Below are 13,812 nucleotides of genomic sequence, written 5' to 3'. Positions count from 1 at the left end.
GTATACAAGAAACACTTCATTTTGAGATTTTCACTAAACAGTTTTACAAAAGGGCAACACGTGTTTCGTGTAAACACACGCCTGAAGAAGGTATTGGATGGAGAAACACGTGTTGTGTTTTCATAATACTGTTCAGTAAAAATCTAACAATAGTGTTTCTTGAATAATTCAATTATTGATCATGTTCCTCTTTCATGACTAATTTTCTTGTTCAACTGGACCACAATTCTTTTAAAATAGAAACCTTGTATGCGGTGAAAAAAAATCATTCAGTGAAACATCAATTTTGAAAGCTCACGGATTGACGGAGCCGTGGGTTATCAATTTATTTGGCGTTCACAAAGAGGCGGAAAACAAACAAGATTATGATGGGCCTGAAGGAAAATGTTTTTAAAACTGGTTCCCTGCTGTTTGATGAATAAATGACTGTGGGTGATTGGAAAATTTATTTTAAAGCTCAATGTAGGCGTGTTACAAGGATGTCAGATTTATCAATAGTACTCAAAGATTTTTTATTGTAATTTTCATTTCAATTTCCATTACATAGTCTGAATTCACATATGTTTATGTACAACTCTCAACAACGTCATGATAAATCACATCACGAATGACATGAGTACCTATATTGATTCAATATAACAATATAGTTCTGAAACAACACGGAAATTTTCTCCGTTCTTTACGTAGTCAAACGAAATGATCAATAACTCTGGTAGAATGACTTTTGATAATTTTAATGCAAGCATAATCAACAGGCATTTCTGTAACGATAATCCACTATTAATTTGTCTTATGAATTTTTTGATGCACTGTTTGGAACCTTTGGTGTAGTAATGAATATTATTGGAGTTTTTTCCCAACACCAAACCGTTATTTCAACACCTCGACACGTGTTTCGATCACCAAGTGATCATCTTCAAGAAGAAGATCAAACTGTTTGATAGAAACACGTGTCGAAGTATTAGAATAACGTATTTCATCAGTTCGGACTTCCATTGTCTAATATAATATGAATTGATTTGAAATCCCTGAAAAAATAATAAAAGATTAACCGAAATTAACAATTTTATTAAAAGAAAAAACTGAAATTACGGGGAAATAACATACAAGCTACAACCAGAAAATAAAAAATTGAAATATTAATAAAAGCTGAAAATTAAAAAAATATTATTAACAAAAATGAAAAATAAAAATTAAAGTTAAAAGATTCCAAACCAAAGTTACGTCACGACGTTTCGATTGTTAGTATCCACAATCGTCTTCGGGTGATAACTGGACTTCCTCCGAGATCTTTCCGCTTCATTGGTTTCAGCGAAGATGACCGTTTGGCGAGAGTTGGTCGTTTTTCGCTTGATAGGAGGTTTCCATATGTTACGTATCTCTACGCTAGCTTGACTAAATGCGTTGTTGGACAACATATACGCGGCTTCCTTGAATTTTCTCCTAAACCAGTGTTCCCCTTTGTGGATGCTTTCAGCTTGAGCCCACTTGATATTATGTTGATGAGTCCAAACATGCTCTGCTATTCCGGATTTGCTGGTTTCTCCTCGCTGTGTGTGTTTCTTGTGCTCAGCAATGCGAACTTTCAATGGCCTCTTAGTTTCACCGATGTATGATTCTCCGCACTCGCAGGGTATCCGGTAAATGCAATTCTTGGAATCGCAGTCCGCGTTTGGTGGCCTGGTTTTTGTGAGGCTGCTACGGATATTGTTCTCAGATCTGAAGCAAGTCCTGATGTTATACTTGGACCCAATCCTTTTTATCCTCTGATGTAGAGGAGTACAAGTACTGGTTGTGGCGGCTTCTCTTCCTTGTGGAGCTCTTGCTGTCTTTTAACTAAAGCCTGTTCTACCATCACTCTGGAGTAACCATTCCGTTGAAGGTCATTTTTGATGATGCCTATTTCTTTTTCGAGACCTTTCTTTGTATTGCAGAGTTCGAAAGCACGGTCTAGTAGAGTCTTGATGATTCCTCTCTTAGTCGATTGATGGTGGTTGGAATCCAGGTTGAGATACTGTCCTGTGTGAGTGGGTTTTCGATATACAGATGTTTCCCATTTAGTGTCGATCCTCTTCACCAATACGTCTAAGAAAGGCAATTCGTTGTGGACTTCCTTCTTCATTGTGACAGTGATGGAAGGACTTACGTTGTTGATGTGCTTCAGGAAAATGTCTAGTTCTACATTCCCATGGTTTTATATTATGGAGGTGTTGTCTACGTATCTCAACCAGACTCGGGGCTTCTTGTGGGCTTCTTCAATGGCCAGAGTTTCAAACTACTCCATATATATATATATATATATATATATATATATATATATATATATATATATATATATATATATATATATATATATATATATATATATATATATATATATATATATATATATATATATATATATGCGCCCCAGGTGGAATATTTGAAAATCCTTTCTTAATGCATATCTACAATATAAAATGAACCTACATACTTATAGCGGTACGGAGAAACAATAATGAAAAGGTAATTTTCATATTATCTGGTATATTCTATCAATATGGCTTCGTAATGAATGATTTATTTAAGTATTCAAGAAATGTGCTTTTAAGGTTAGGTTACGTTAGGCTAGGCTAAGTGAGGTTAGGTTAGGTTTGGTTATGTTAGGTTAGGATAAGTTACGTTAGGTTTGGTTAGGTTAGGTTAGGTTAGGTTAGGTTAGATTAGGATAGACTAGGTTAGGAATCAAGTATCGACGAATTGCGTAGATTTCAATAAGGTTTTAACTATATATGTTTGGTTAACGGTCACAATCCACAAACGAAATGAAAAGAGAAATGAAAATTTCTGTTTTTTACCAATTTTAATTGTAACTAACGTTGCTGCAGTTTCGTCCTATATGGACATTCTCAAACTAATACAATAATGAGCTTTTTATTGGTGGTAAGTGGTAAAAACATATACCTACTCATACTTTTACTTTTGTCACCAAATATTCACGTTGGTGCACTTGATAACAAGGATGGAATAATTTAAAATTTTCGACTCTTATTTTAGAGGGCACGTGGTGCCATCTGACATTTCTGACAGAAAAGTTTATCTTGAGTTAATGCTTCTAAATATTTTGAGATTTGAAAAATTCAAAGATTTTTCATTCGTGTCACGGTTTCGTAAAATTCAAGTGCAAATCTCACACTGAAGGATATTTTTTGTATACAAGTGTTTATGATTGAAGTTTTATTGAAAGAATTACACCAATTACCTTTTCATGGTTAGGTGTGTTACTTATATATGAATAATCCATAGGTTTATTGATAAAAACCAGAATAAATCGTCATACTCACTTATTTTTTCTTATATTCTAACCAGGACTCCAACGTCTTAAATCACGAACGATATATTAACAGAAACTCTCTATTAATCCCACACATATAGAACATAATACATCTAGGCGCAATTTCTTTCAATCTGGATGGTAAATTTCGATGTTCAACAAATCTTTCAAAAAATTAATGTTGCGTCTAACAGAGATATTTGTGAAATAGTCGCCTCGTAACAATATAATGTTGAAGTTGAATCTTTTCGATTGGGTTTTCCAACTGATTGGCTTGACGATTTACGCATCGTGGGTAGCAAAGCAAAGCTGTTTTGGAATAATTTAAGAGTTATATCACTGCGGTTTCGGTAACAAACTGCGATAAGAAAACACGATTATAATATTGAGACGTAACTGCGATGAAAATCTGTGCCTTGTGAGTCAAAGTTTTTTCTCGTTACAGGGTGAAATCTGTACAATTATAAGTCACAATTTATCAATTTATGAATTGCTTCGAACAGGAAACGGATTCACTGGGAAGAAAAATATAAGGAGATTTTTTAAGGGCAAAACACAAGCATAAACGCAGTCCTCCAGATGAAAGAGTTCTTGAACAGTGAAGTTCGAAGTGTACTGAGTTGAACCTTAAAACTATGGGTACCGCTCTTGGTGGAATAAAATATGTCAAGTCACTTCAACATTTCTCATGAAAGTATCTATGGAAGAGGGACAAATTCCCAACCTTTCTTCGATATTCCAGGCTATCAAGGTTGCACGTGATATTCGCGTCTCCAATCAGATGAGTGGCTTTACTATTATTATTATTTCAGATATATTTCAGCATCAGGCATGGCATTATACGGAATAATGCAATCACTCCAAACCGCAAACTGCGGATTGTGGCCCACAGATCTCCATAGGAGTGGTCTAGATGAGTGGCTTTGGAAACTTAGAGTGAGATTTTATCAATTGTCAACCCAGATATGGTTTTAATCTCATTGGAAATCTGATCTTTCCCATTTTTCTACTCTAATTGCCAATAATGCACAAATGACTTATTTCGATATATCCAATATCCATTATTCTTGGAAAGGAAATCTTTAATGAAATTGGATTTCTTGTTGTTCCAGAACAAACTGGATAATGAAAAGGAGGTACTAATTGATGATCGAGTTCCCAACAATATTGGTTTTCACTCCGCTAGGAGAACTTCTTCTTCGCAAGTAAGTAAACAAATTGTGAGATAATACTGAAGGAAAAGACTGAATTCGTCGGGACTATACGGTTCCAATTCAATTAGAATTTTTTGGATATCTGGAATGTCGCGGCCTTGTTTTCATTCTGATTGGAAGTTCATTATGAGATTTGACAGCCACAAAGTTGAGATTTTCTCAGTTAGTGTCAATCTGTGAACATTATGCTTTGTACTTGAAATATACCACAACAAAATTCATTGTATTCATTGATAATCATTCTGAATATTTCCTGTTCAACACTTTTTGTGAGGATTTGTGTTTCGTCAGTGAACTGTCCGACTTTTTTTTGAACACTCTTGTACAGGGTGTAACATAAATACGTTAAAATGTCAAAGTGACGTTTTCCTCAGACAATTTTGAGGAAGAAAGTCTATGAAAACTTGTGTTCAGAAATGCTTCGTTTCGGAGATACAGGGGGTTGGAATTGATTTTTTTGGTCGTTTCTTTAAAAATAACTTGCAAGAAACAAATTATTTGCACGAAATTTGGTACCCGGATTTTTTTGACGTGAGAAATCATAATTTTGTATTAATTTTCATGTAACATCTAGAGGGCGTTGCTTACGCTGTCATTGTGTATTTCAAATTGCTTAAACTTTATTGACAGTGAACTTTTACTTACACCCTTACATTTAAGGTAAATTGAGTGGCACTTCCTTATGAAGGTTGCCTTTTGACGTGGAGATTTTATGCTTCTGATAAAAAAGTGAATCATACTAAAAACTTACCTACACAACGAATACAACCTGCTGATTTCCTTGAATGCTGATGACACAAAAAAGTTCAAAAAACTGTTTTAGGGTTAATAAATCCCAATAATTGTTTTTAAAGCACACACAAAAAAAGTAACACCTTATAAGGGTAACTCACATAGGAAATTTAGAGTAAATGTTTAAAATTTGCGCCATTTTGCTCCATGAAACAATAAAGATTTTGTTAGAATTTCGCTCTTACATTATTCAACATCTCAGGAGTTATAGCTCGGCATTCATCAATGATTCTACGACGTAATTCATCCAAATTGGCTGGCTGTGTAGCATAAACTTTAGACTTCAAATATCCCCACAAAAAGTAGTCCAGTGGTGTTAAATCTGGTGATCGTGCTGGCCATTCAATTGGACCTCTTCTGCCAATCCATTGTCCTTCAAAATGGTTATTCAAAAAATTTCGAACCTGCTGGGCAAAATGGGGTGGTACACCGTCTTGTTGAAAATGGATAAATTCATCTTGACATCTTGGATTCTGTTCAATTATTTCAACTATACGAGGTTGTATTGCCTCTTCAAGAAGTTGTAAATAAGAATCACCGGTTGAATTTCCATCAATGAAAAATGGACCTTTAATATGAATGCCTAATATTCCGGCCCAGACATTCAACTTTTGGGGATGTTGGGTATGTATTTCTGCGTATTGTCTTGGGTTTTCATCCAACCAATAACGGCAATTGTGACGGTTCACGCAACTTTTTAAATAAAATGAGCTTTCGTCCGAAAAACAGATGTTATAAAGCAGCTCGTGATTTTGCATTGATCTCTCACTCATGCCCTCACAAAACTCCTGTCTTCGGTCAAAATCATTCTCATTGAGTTCATGAACAAGTTTAATTTTGTAAGGATGGATTTTGTGGTTTTTAAGGATTCTCTACGCGCTCATATGACTTATTCCGGCCATTGCTGATAAACCTCTGGTACTTAACCTGGGATTGGCGATGACTTGACCAATCACTCCAATCGCATTATCGTCATTCACTACCCTTTTCTGAACATATCTTTTCTTATTTAAAACCGAACCTGTCTCCCTGAATTTTGTGAACAAATCCAAAACGTAATTTCTGCTTAGGTCTTTATCAGGGTTTTGTTCGTTAAATAAAAATGATGTTCTATTAGCATTGTGGTCGTTGCCAAAAAATAAAGCAATAACTGAAACCCTTTCAGCAGTAGTGTAAGGAATTTTTAAACAAATAACAATACACGACCCGTTTGAACAAAACAATCGAACGATGTACTGATGAAAACTGGAAGAAGAGGATTGGGTATTGATTTTAAAAAAGGGATTTTATTCAACAAAAAACTGATAGGAAGAACTGCTCGATTTTTTTTTATTTGGGCATACAAGTTACCGAGTGGTCTGTCTATATATTATCAACATGGCAATTTTATCTTCAAATTATCTCGAAAACTACTCGTTACAAATTTTTTTTTTAATAGAGTTGTAAAGGTATTCGAAAGACCTTTAAAACAAGGTGTCACTCGACTTACTTTCCCTATCTAAGTAAGGGTCGTCAGACGCACCCCTCCGATGGGGTGCGTACTAAAAAAAATATGATTAGTCTGAAAGGTGTCCCCCTTCAATTTGAAATCGACGTGTTCGAGCTTTTTTGAAAATCATACTCTTAATATTCAAAAAAGGCTCTGTTAAGTTTTCGTTGTTACACACTGTATTTCTCCCGGAGGATCTAGTCTTATCTACTTGGGAACAGTACTCCATTAGGGAGTTCGTGGTTGACAGTTGGAGGCATAAAGTCAGAGGTTATTTCCAGAAAGCTGCGGACTTCCAGTGTCAACCAACAGTCTGTTGCACTCTGCAATAAATGGATTTGTGCAATCGGCAATGTGCAGTTCATCTACTATCTCTCTCCAGAAAAAATGTGGAGAAGAGGTAGATCTAGAATGATATCCATAGCCGCTAACGGTGTGGTACTGATGGAGCCACAGATGACCAGCTAAGCCTGTCTTTGTAAGCCAGAGATCTTCGCCTGAACCGTTTTCTGTAAAGCCTTCGGACACCAGGCAATTGCTTCATAAGTGATCTTTGGTCTGACAATCATCACATAAATCCAATGGATTTTTTGGGGAACTCAACACCAAGTTTTACCGCAGATCCTTCTACATGTGCATAGGGATAGTCTGTGTTTGTGTAAAACTTTTTCCAAGTGAGCATGGCAAGATATTTCACCTCTGTTCCAAATGGAATGGAGGCGTTGAATCGTCCAATTTTCTCCTCCAAGTGAAGGGGATTACCACAGTTCTGCTGGAGTCGACAGACATCTGCTTTCTCTGGCACCATCTTTGGAGGATATTAAGAGCTACTCTCCCAAGATGACAAGGTCATCTGCATAAGCTTGCCGATCTACTTCTCTCCCATCGAAGGCATCAAGCAGACTATCCAGCGACCACAGAAGGGAAGATAGTACCCCACCCTGAGGGTAGACCCTGGTGACCCTGAACCTAATGTCCTCGTCTTGAGGAGTCGTAGTTGCGGTTCTGTTTACCAGCATGGCGTAGATCCAGCCAGTTATGGTCGATTCTATGCCTTTTCCAGCCAGGACTGATCCTTCAGATTCAGGTACTGCATTGTCGAATGTTTCTTCAATATCGAGAAATGCAGCAACCGCAATCTTCCTACTGGCAATCGCTAGTAGCTGGATTTTCGTTATTTGTCAGTCTTTTCGTGTCCTCGTTGATAGGGATCGTAATAATGAACTTCAGTCATCCTGTATAGATCCAGAGAACACCTCCCTAATTCAATTAGTGAGAAATAAACGGTAGACGTTCTCAGAAGTTCATTTACTTCACCCCATCCATTATCGCATGTACTTTGCTTCGTTTAATACACAAAGCGATGGTAAATGAACTCGCTCCTTTTGTCTGTATTATCGAACAGGCGACATTTTTCAATAATGATATTTGCCGAGCGCCACTTTCTGTTCAATTAGGGAATTCCTAATTGAATTACTGGACAGGAGTCGTTGAAATAGAAGCTGTTCAACTAATCCTCAAACACGATAGAAACTTCAGTGGAACTCATTCAATCCGCCGTCTCAATGCTTTTCAATTACACTTTGTATTGAACTCGGGAATGAATGATATCTAAAGCACCATACTACTCGATAAATCTAAGAGCTTTGGAGAAACTAAAACAGTGCACTTTTAGAATTGAGTTCATTTGTAAGTGAGTCACAAATGAAGTAATCTACGTCACCTTCTGAAGACGTCAGCTTTGTTTATCAAAAACACATCTAGAAAAATAATGCACCATTTTCGATCCCGTAGATAGGACTGAAAGAGTGCGATTAAGGATGTAGATAATCCAAAGGCTACTAGTTTGTTCAGTAGAACGCCATGGTCAAGCCTGTCGAAGGCCTTAGAAAAGTAGGTATATATAAATAACATCAGTTTGAGCCCTATTGTCAATAGATTCAGCAATATGTTGGGTTACAGTCTGAAGATTGGTGACCGTTGAACGATTTTTCATAAAACCGTGTTGGTTTATACCAGTGGTTGCCAACCAGTCGATCGCGAGCTACCGGTAGCTCGCGGAAGCAATTCTGGTAGCTCTCACAACGATTTTGATTTGAAAAATTCGAACTGCAAAAATCAGAGAAGCTTCCGAAAATTCCACAAAAAAATCTAATTGTCATAATATTAAACATAAACAGCGGCAACGTTGAGGTGAGCGATCTGCCGCTGACGCCATCAAGCTAGAATCGGCTAGAACCGACCAGCCGGACCAGCGCGTTAGTGTTCGAGAACGATCTGGATTGCTTTGAACGGGATGAATACGCACGGCGCGGCGACATTGCGCTTAGTTTAAAATTGAACGCGTAGCCAACGTACAGCGGTTGGGTTAGTAGAGGACAACAAAACTAATATTATGGCAAGCAGTTGTAAGAAGGAATGGAAGAACATTCGGAATGGGAAGAACAATACTTTTTTACAGAAGTTAAAGATGAAAATGTGTGTTTGTTATGCAATACTTCGGTCTCCGTTGCTAAAAAAGGAAATATTGAGAGACATCATAAAACTGTACATTCTAATTTCGAAAAATCATTCCCACTACATTCTGCCGCCAGAAAGAAGAAACTGAAACAGTTAAAAAAGCAGTTAATTGGACAACAATCAATATTTTTAAGAACAGTCGATAAAAATAAAACTGCAACTGAAGCATCGTACCGTGTGTCCCAGATAATTGCACAAAAAAAGAAACCTTATGAAGACGGGGAAATGATAAAACAGGCGTTTTTAGAAGCTGCTGATTCGTTATTTGCCAACTTTAGAAATAAAGACGAGATAGTTTTAGCTATAAAATCTATGCAACTTTCTGCTAATACAGTGATGAGACGTGTAGAAGTAATGAGCAATGATATTTTTTTACAGTTAAGAACTGACTTAGATAACTTTATTTATTTTTCACTTCAACTGGATGAATTAACAGATGTCGTTGACACTGCCCAAATGGCCGTGTTCGTCAGGATGGTTTTTAGTGATTTTACTATTAAAGAAGATCTTTTGAAGTTCATTCCACTGAAAGGACACACTACTGGACATGAGTTGTTTTCTCATTTGAAAAATATTATTTCTTCCGAGAAAATTCCAATATCGAAAATGATAGGCTTGACAACCGATGGCGCTCCAGCTATGGTGGGTTGTGATAAGGGTCTGGTGGCGTTATGTTGTAAAGATGAAACTTTTCCGCAATTTCTCTGTTACCATTGCATTATCCATCAGCAAGCATTATGTGGAAATTTCCTGAAACTAAACAACGTTATGAAACTGGTGGTAAAAATTGTGAACAAGATTAGAGCTCAAGCGTTACAAAGAAGATTATTCAGAACCTTGGCCGATGAAGTTGACTGTCAATACGGGGACCTACTCCTTCACTCTGAAGTCCGATGGTTAAGTAGAGGACGGGTGCTGAAACAGTTTTGATGATATCCTATCTGGCATAGTTCAATTTTTCAAACAACGCGATGAACCGACTCCGGAACTAGAAAATTCAATCTGACTTGTAGATTTTGGTTTTCTCGTGGACATTACAGAGAAATTAAACGAACTTAATTCGCAGCTTCAGGGGAGAGACAGAAAACTAGCGGAAATGATTTCTGATATAAAAGCATTTATCAAAAAGCTGAAGTATGGGAACAAAACCTAATTAACAGCGATGCCAAGTATTTTCCTATTCTTTCAGAAAAAATATCTCAAAATCCATTAGAACCCTATGACAACAAATATCATGTAGAAATAATTTCTACCCTGAAAAATAACTTCAAAAATCGTTCTAAGGATTTCAATGAAATGCCTTTAGTAGCGCAGTTTGTTGTTTCACCCTTTATGGAAATTGATATCCAACAATTTGCAACTTGTGTTATGCAAAACTTTGGCGAAGACATCGCTGCAACAGAAATGAAAGTCATTGAGTTTCAAAATGATTTAGCCTTAAAATCGTTAGTCTCAAGTACTGAATGTATCTGGCCTATTGTAAATAAAGACAAATATTCAGTTCTATGCCGTGTTGCCTTGAAAGTGAAAGCATTATTCAGTTCAACCTATTTGTGTGAATCTTCTTTTTCCAATATGAAGTTTATTAAGAACAAATATCGCAATTGAATTACAGATGAACATTTGGATAATTGTATTCGAATGGCTGCATCAAATTATACTGCAAACATTAAAAAAATTATCGATGAGTCTGAGTGTCAGCCTTCTCATTGAACGTGCTTTTTTATTTTTCAATGTTTATGTTCATGATAGTGCGTTAGTTTTTTGTTGTTATTATTAACTATTTTTAAATCATACGTGACATGCCGTTGTGGCTGGATAAAAGTTTGTGTTTATTTTTCAAACACCTTCGTTTGATACGTAGGAATGTAGCTATGAACAAGTACGTACTAGTAATATTAGTTATTTTGTTATTAGTTTATTATTAGTACTTATGTATTACCAGTTAAATAGTAAAATAAATACATATAATGATAAATTAACTGTGGATTATTTCATTTACGTTGCGTTACGTGGCTTCCGTGTGGGTAGCTCGCTGTTTATTCCAAAATTAACAAAGTAGCTCAACACATTGAAGAGGTTGGCGACTACTGGTTCATACTTATATTGCAACTTACATGCCGATATATAATTCGCTCCAGCAGAATCTCAAAAACCTTTGCAAAGTTGCAAATAATAGAGATAGGCCGATAATTTGAACTATCTCGTCTATCTCCTTTGAAAATGGAACAGACTTTTGATGGTTTCCAGATCCTTGGTATTGTAGCCGATCTTGAGCAGATATCAATTAGTATAGATAGAGGACGAGCAAGCACAAGTGCACAATCTTTCAGGATGAAAGCTGGAATGTCATCTGGACCAGTGATCTTTTTAGGCTTGGATTCTTGGTTTTTCCCAATAAGTCATTTATCTACAATAAAAAGAGGGTTGGATATAATATGTACCTCTGAGAACACCATCGTCGAAAGATATCCATCGATGACCACTTGAGGGAACGTTGCTGGAGAGCTTTACAGAAACATGATCCGTTTGGCCAGCAAATCCTCATGCCACACACGGTTGAAGGCCTTAGAAATATCAAACGCAACAGCTCTTGACTCTCCATGATCCTCGATTGCATTATTGGCATTATGACATACGATAGAAGGTCGTCTATCGATCTTTGTTTTCGAAAGCCATATTGATGATCGCTCAAGATGTTGAAGCCTTCCAACTCCTGAACTCCACCTATCCATCATTTCTATGTGATTTGTATTTTTGATTATGATGAATTATCATTATTTTTTCATTATTACGTACTCAGGTACTTCTTCAATCATAATTTCCTAGACCATCGACTCAACTTTTTTATTTGGTTTCAGTTTAACTTGATATTACTGGTACGTTGTTTTCCAGTGCCTCAAAAACAAGAAATAACTCACCGCTCACCACACAGAAAAATTCCTTCACTTACCGTACTAACACAATGTTACTACACGAGTTCCTCGATGTTAATCAACTCAGCTGACTGATCTACTGGACATCCAGTATTCAGAGGCTAGATTTGTCAAGCTGTGATCGTTCGTATTCAACTATTTATTGAGTATTTGATGATATTTCCATCAATTTCTACCATTCAATATATGGAATGAATATACCAAATTACGTCGTTTTTGATTACATTGGGATTGAATGACCTTAGAGGTCAAACCCACTAGATTAATATGCGCCTACCATCTCCATTCGTGCGATATATTATCTCACTGGATTCCCTAATTAATATTTACATAATAACTTGCAAATCAGTGGCAGGATGCAATACCGCTCATTATATGATGCAAAATTCACAATATTCCAGTTAATTTGGCTATACACGTGACTTCATTAACAAGCCGTCGGTCAATCATCAGCCAACTTGATGGAAATGTTCAGTAACCTATAGAGCGGATTCGAAATGTACTGCTCTTTCTCTGTGATTCGGTGAACTTTACGATAAATACTTATGATGCACTGTTTGGATCCTTTGGTGAAGTAATGAATATTACTGGAGTTTTTTCCCAACACCAAATCGTTATTTTCAACACCTCGACACGTGTTTCGATCACCAAGTGATCATCTTCAAAGAGGAAGATCAAACTAGAAACTAACGCGAGGATAACGCTATTTATGCTATATAGATACCATACTGGTAAACCATCAAGGTGTACCACCCATAAACATTATAGGTTCACAAAAGAAAGACGTACAAAACAGAAAATAGCAGCCACTAACGGTTTCTCGAGAGGTATTGTAGATGACATAATAAGGAAGAAGAAGTTTAGGTTACGAATGAACGAAATCTCGACTTTCAGAAAGGACAAAAACTAAGATAAATACATCTCAGTTCCATACCACCAATATACGAAGAACTTTGGAAAGATTTTCAAGGAACTAGGTATGAAGGTGGTTTTTAAAACAAGTCATACACTAGAGAGCCTTTTGGGAAATCCAAAAGACAAAGTCGAGAATTCGGAAAAGTCTGGAAATTACGAAATTGAATGTAAGGACTGCGATGCAAAATATTATGGACAGATAAAAAGATCTATTGAAGTAAGATATAAGGAACACATAGCACACTTAAAATATGGAAGACCTGAAAAATCAGCAGCATATTTTGCAACAAAACCATTCCATAGACTTCAGTTCATTAAGATTAGTTAGACAAGTTAACAACAACAGGCAACGAGATGCCTATGAGAGTGTAGAAATAAGTAAACACAATAATATTATGAATAACGATGACGGACCTATATCAAAGAGCATACTATATAGCTTGTTGAAATAATGGTGTTGGGTTCACTGATTACTACATGAGGACACATTGCAAAAATAAATTTAGATAGGCAATATTGTGAAATTAATTTTTATATAGCTGAAAATTGTTTTATATACAGCTATAACAGTTAAACAGTTGTAAAATAGTAGGAAAGGCGAAATTTAGGTTGGTATACCTGTATGGGTGGTAC

At 36.3% G+C, this 13,812-nt stretch overlaps 2 protein-coding genes across 2 annotated transcripts in view; both read left to right on the top strand.

The window, feature by feature from the left end:
* LOC111510203 (myrosinase 1) overlaps positions 1-13,812 on the top strand; it is a 408,217-nt gene that overhangs the window by 180,912 nt on the left and 213,493 nt on the right. The window lies entirely within an intron of this gene.
* LOC111516085 (probable G-protein coupled receptor CG31760) overlaps positions 4,416-13,812 on the top strand; it is a 155,276-nt gene continuing 145,879 nt past the window's right edge. The window contains exon 1 of the mRNA XM_074171468.1: positions 4,416-4,518. The gene's annotated coding sequence lies outside the window, so the exon portion shown is untranslated. The remainder of the gene's footprint in view (positions 4,519-13,812) is intronic.

This window comes from Leptinotarsa decemlineata, unplaced genomic scaffold (assembly GCF_025532065.1).
Source record: "Leptinotarsa decemlineata unplaced genomic scaffold, Ldec_3_MD MMD2_tig00000010_RagTag_RagTag, whole genome shotgun sequence".
Lineage (NCBI taxonomy): Eukaryota > Metazoa > Arthropoda > Insecta > Coleoptera > Chrysomelidae > Leptinotarsa > Leptinotarsa decemlineata.
The sequence above is the reverse complement of the archived record's forward strand: the minus strand, read 5'-3'. Positions and strand labels throughout refer to the sequence as shown.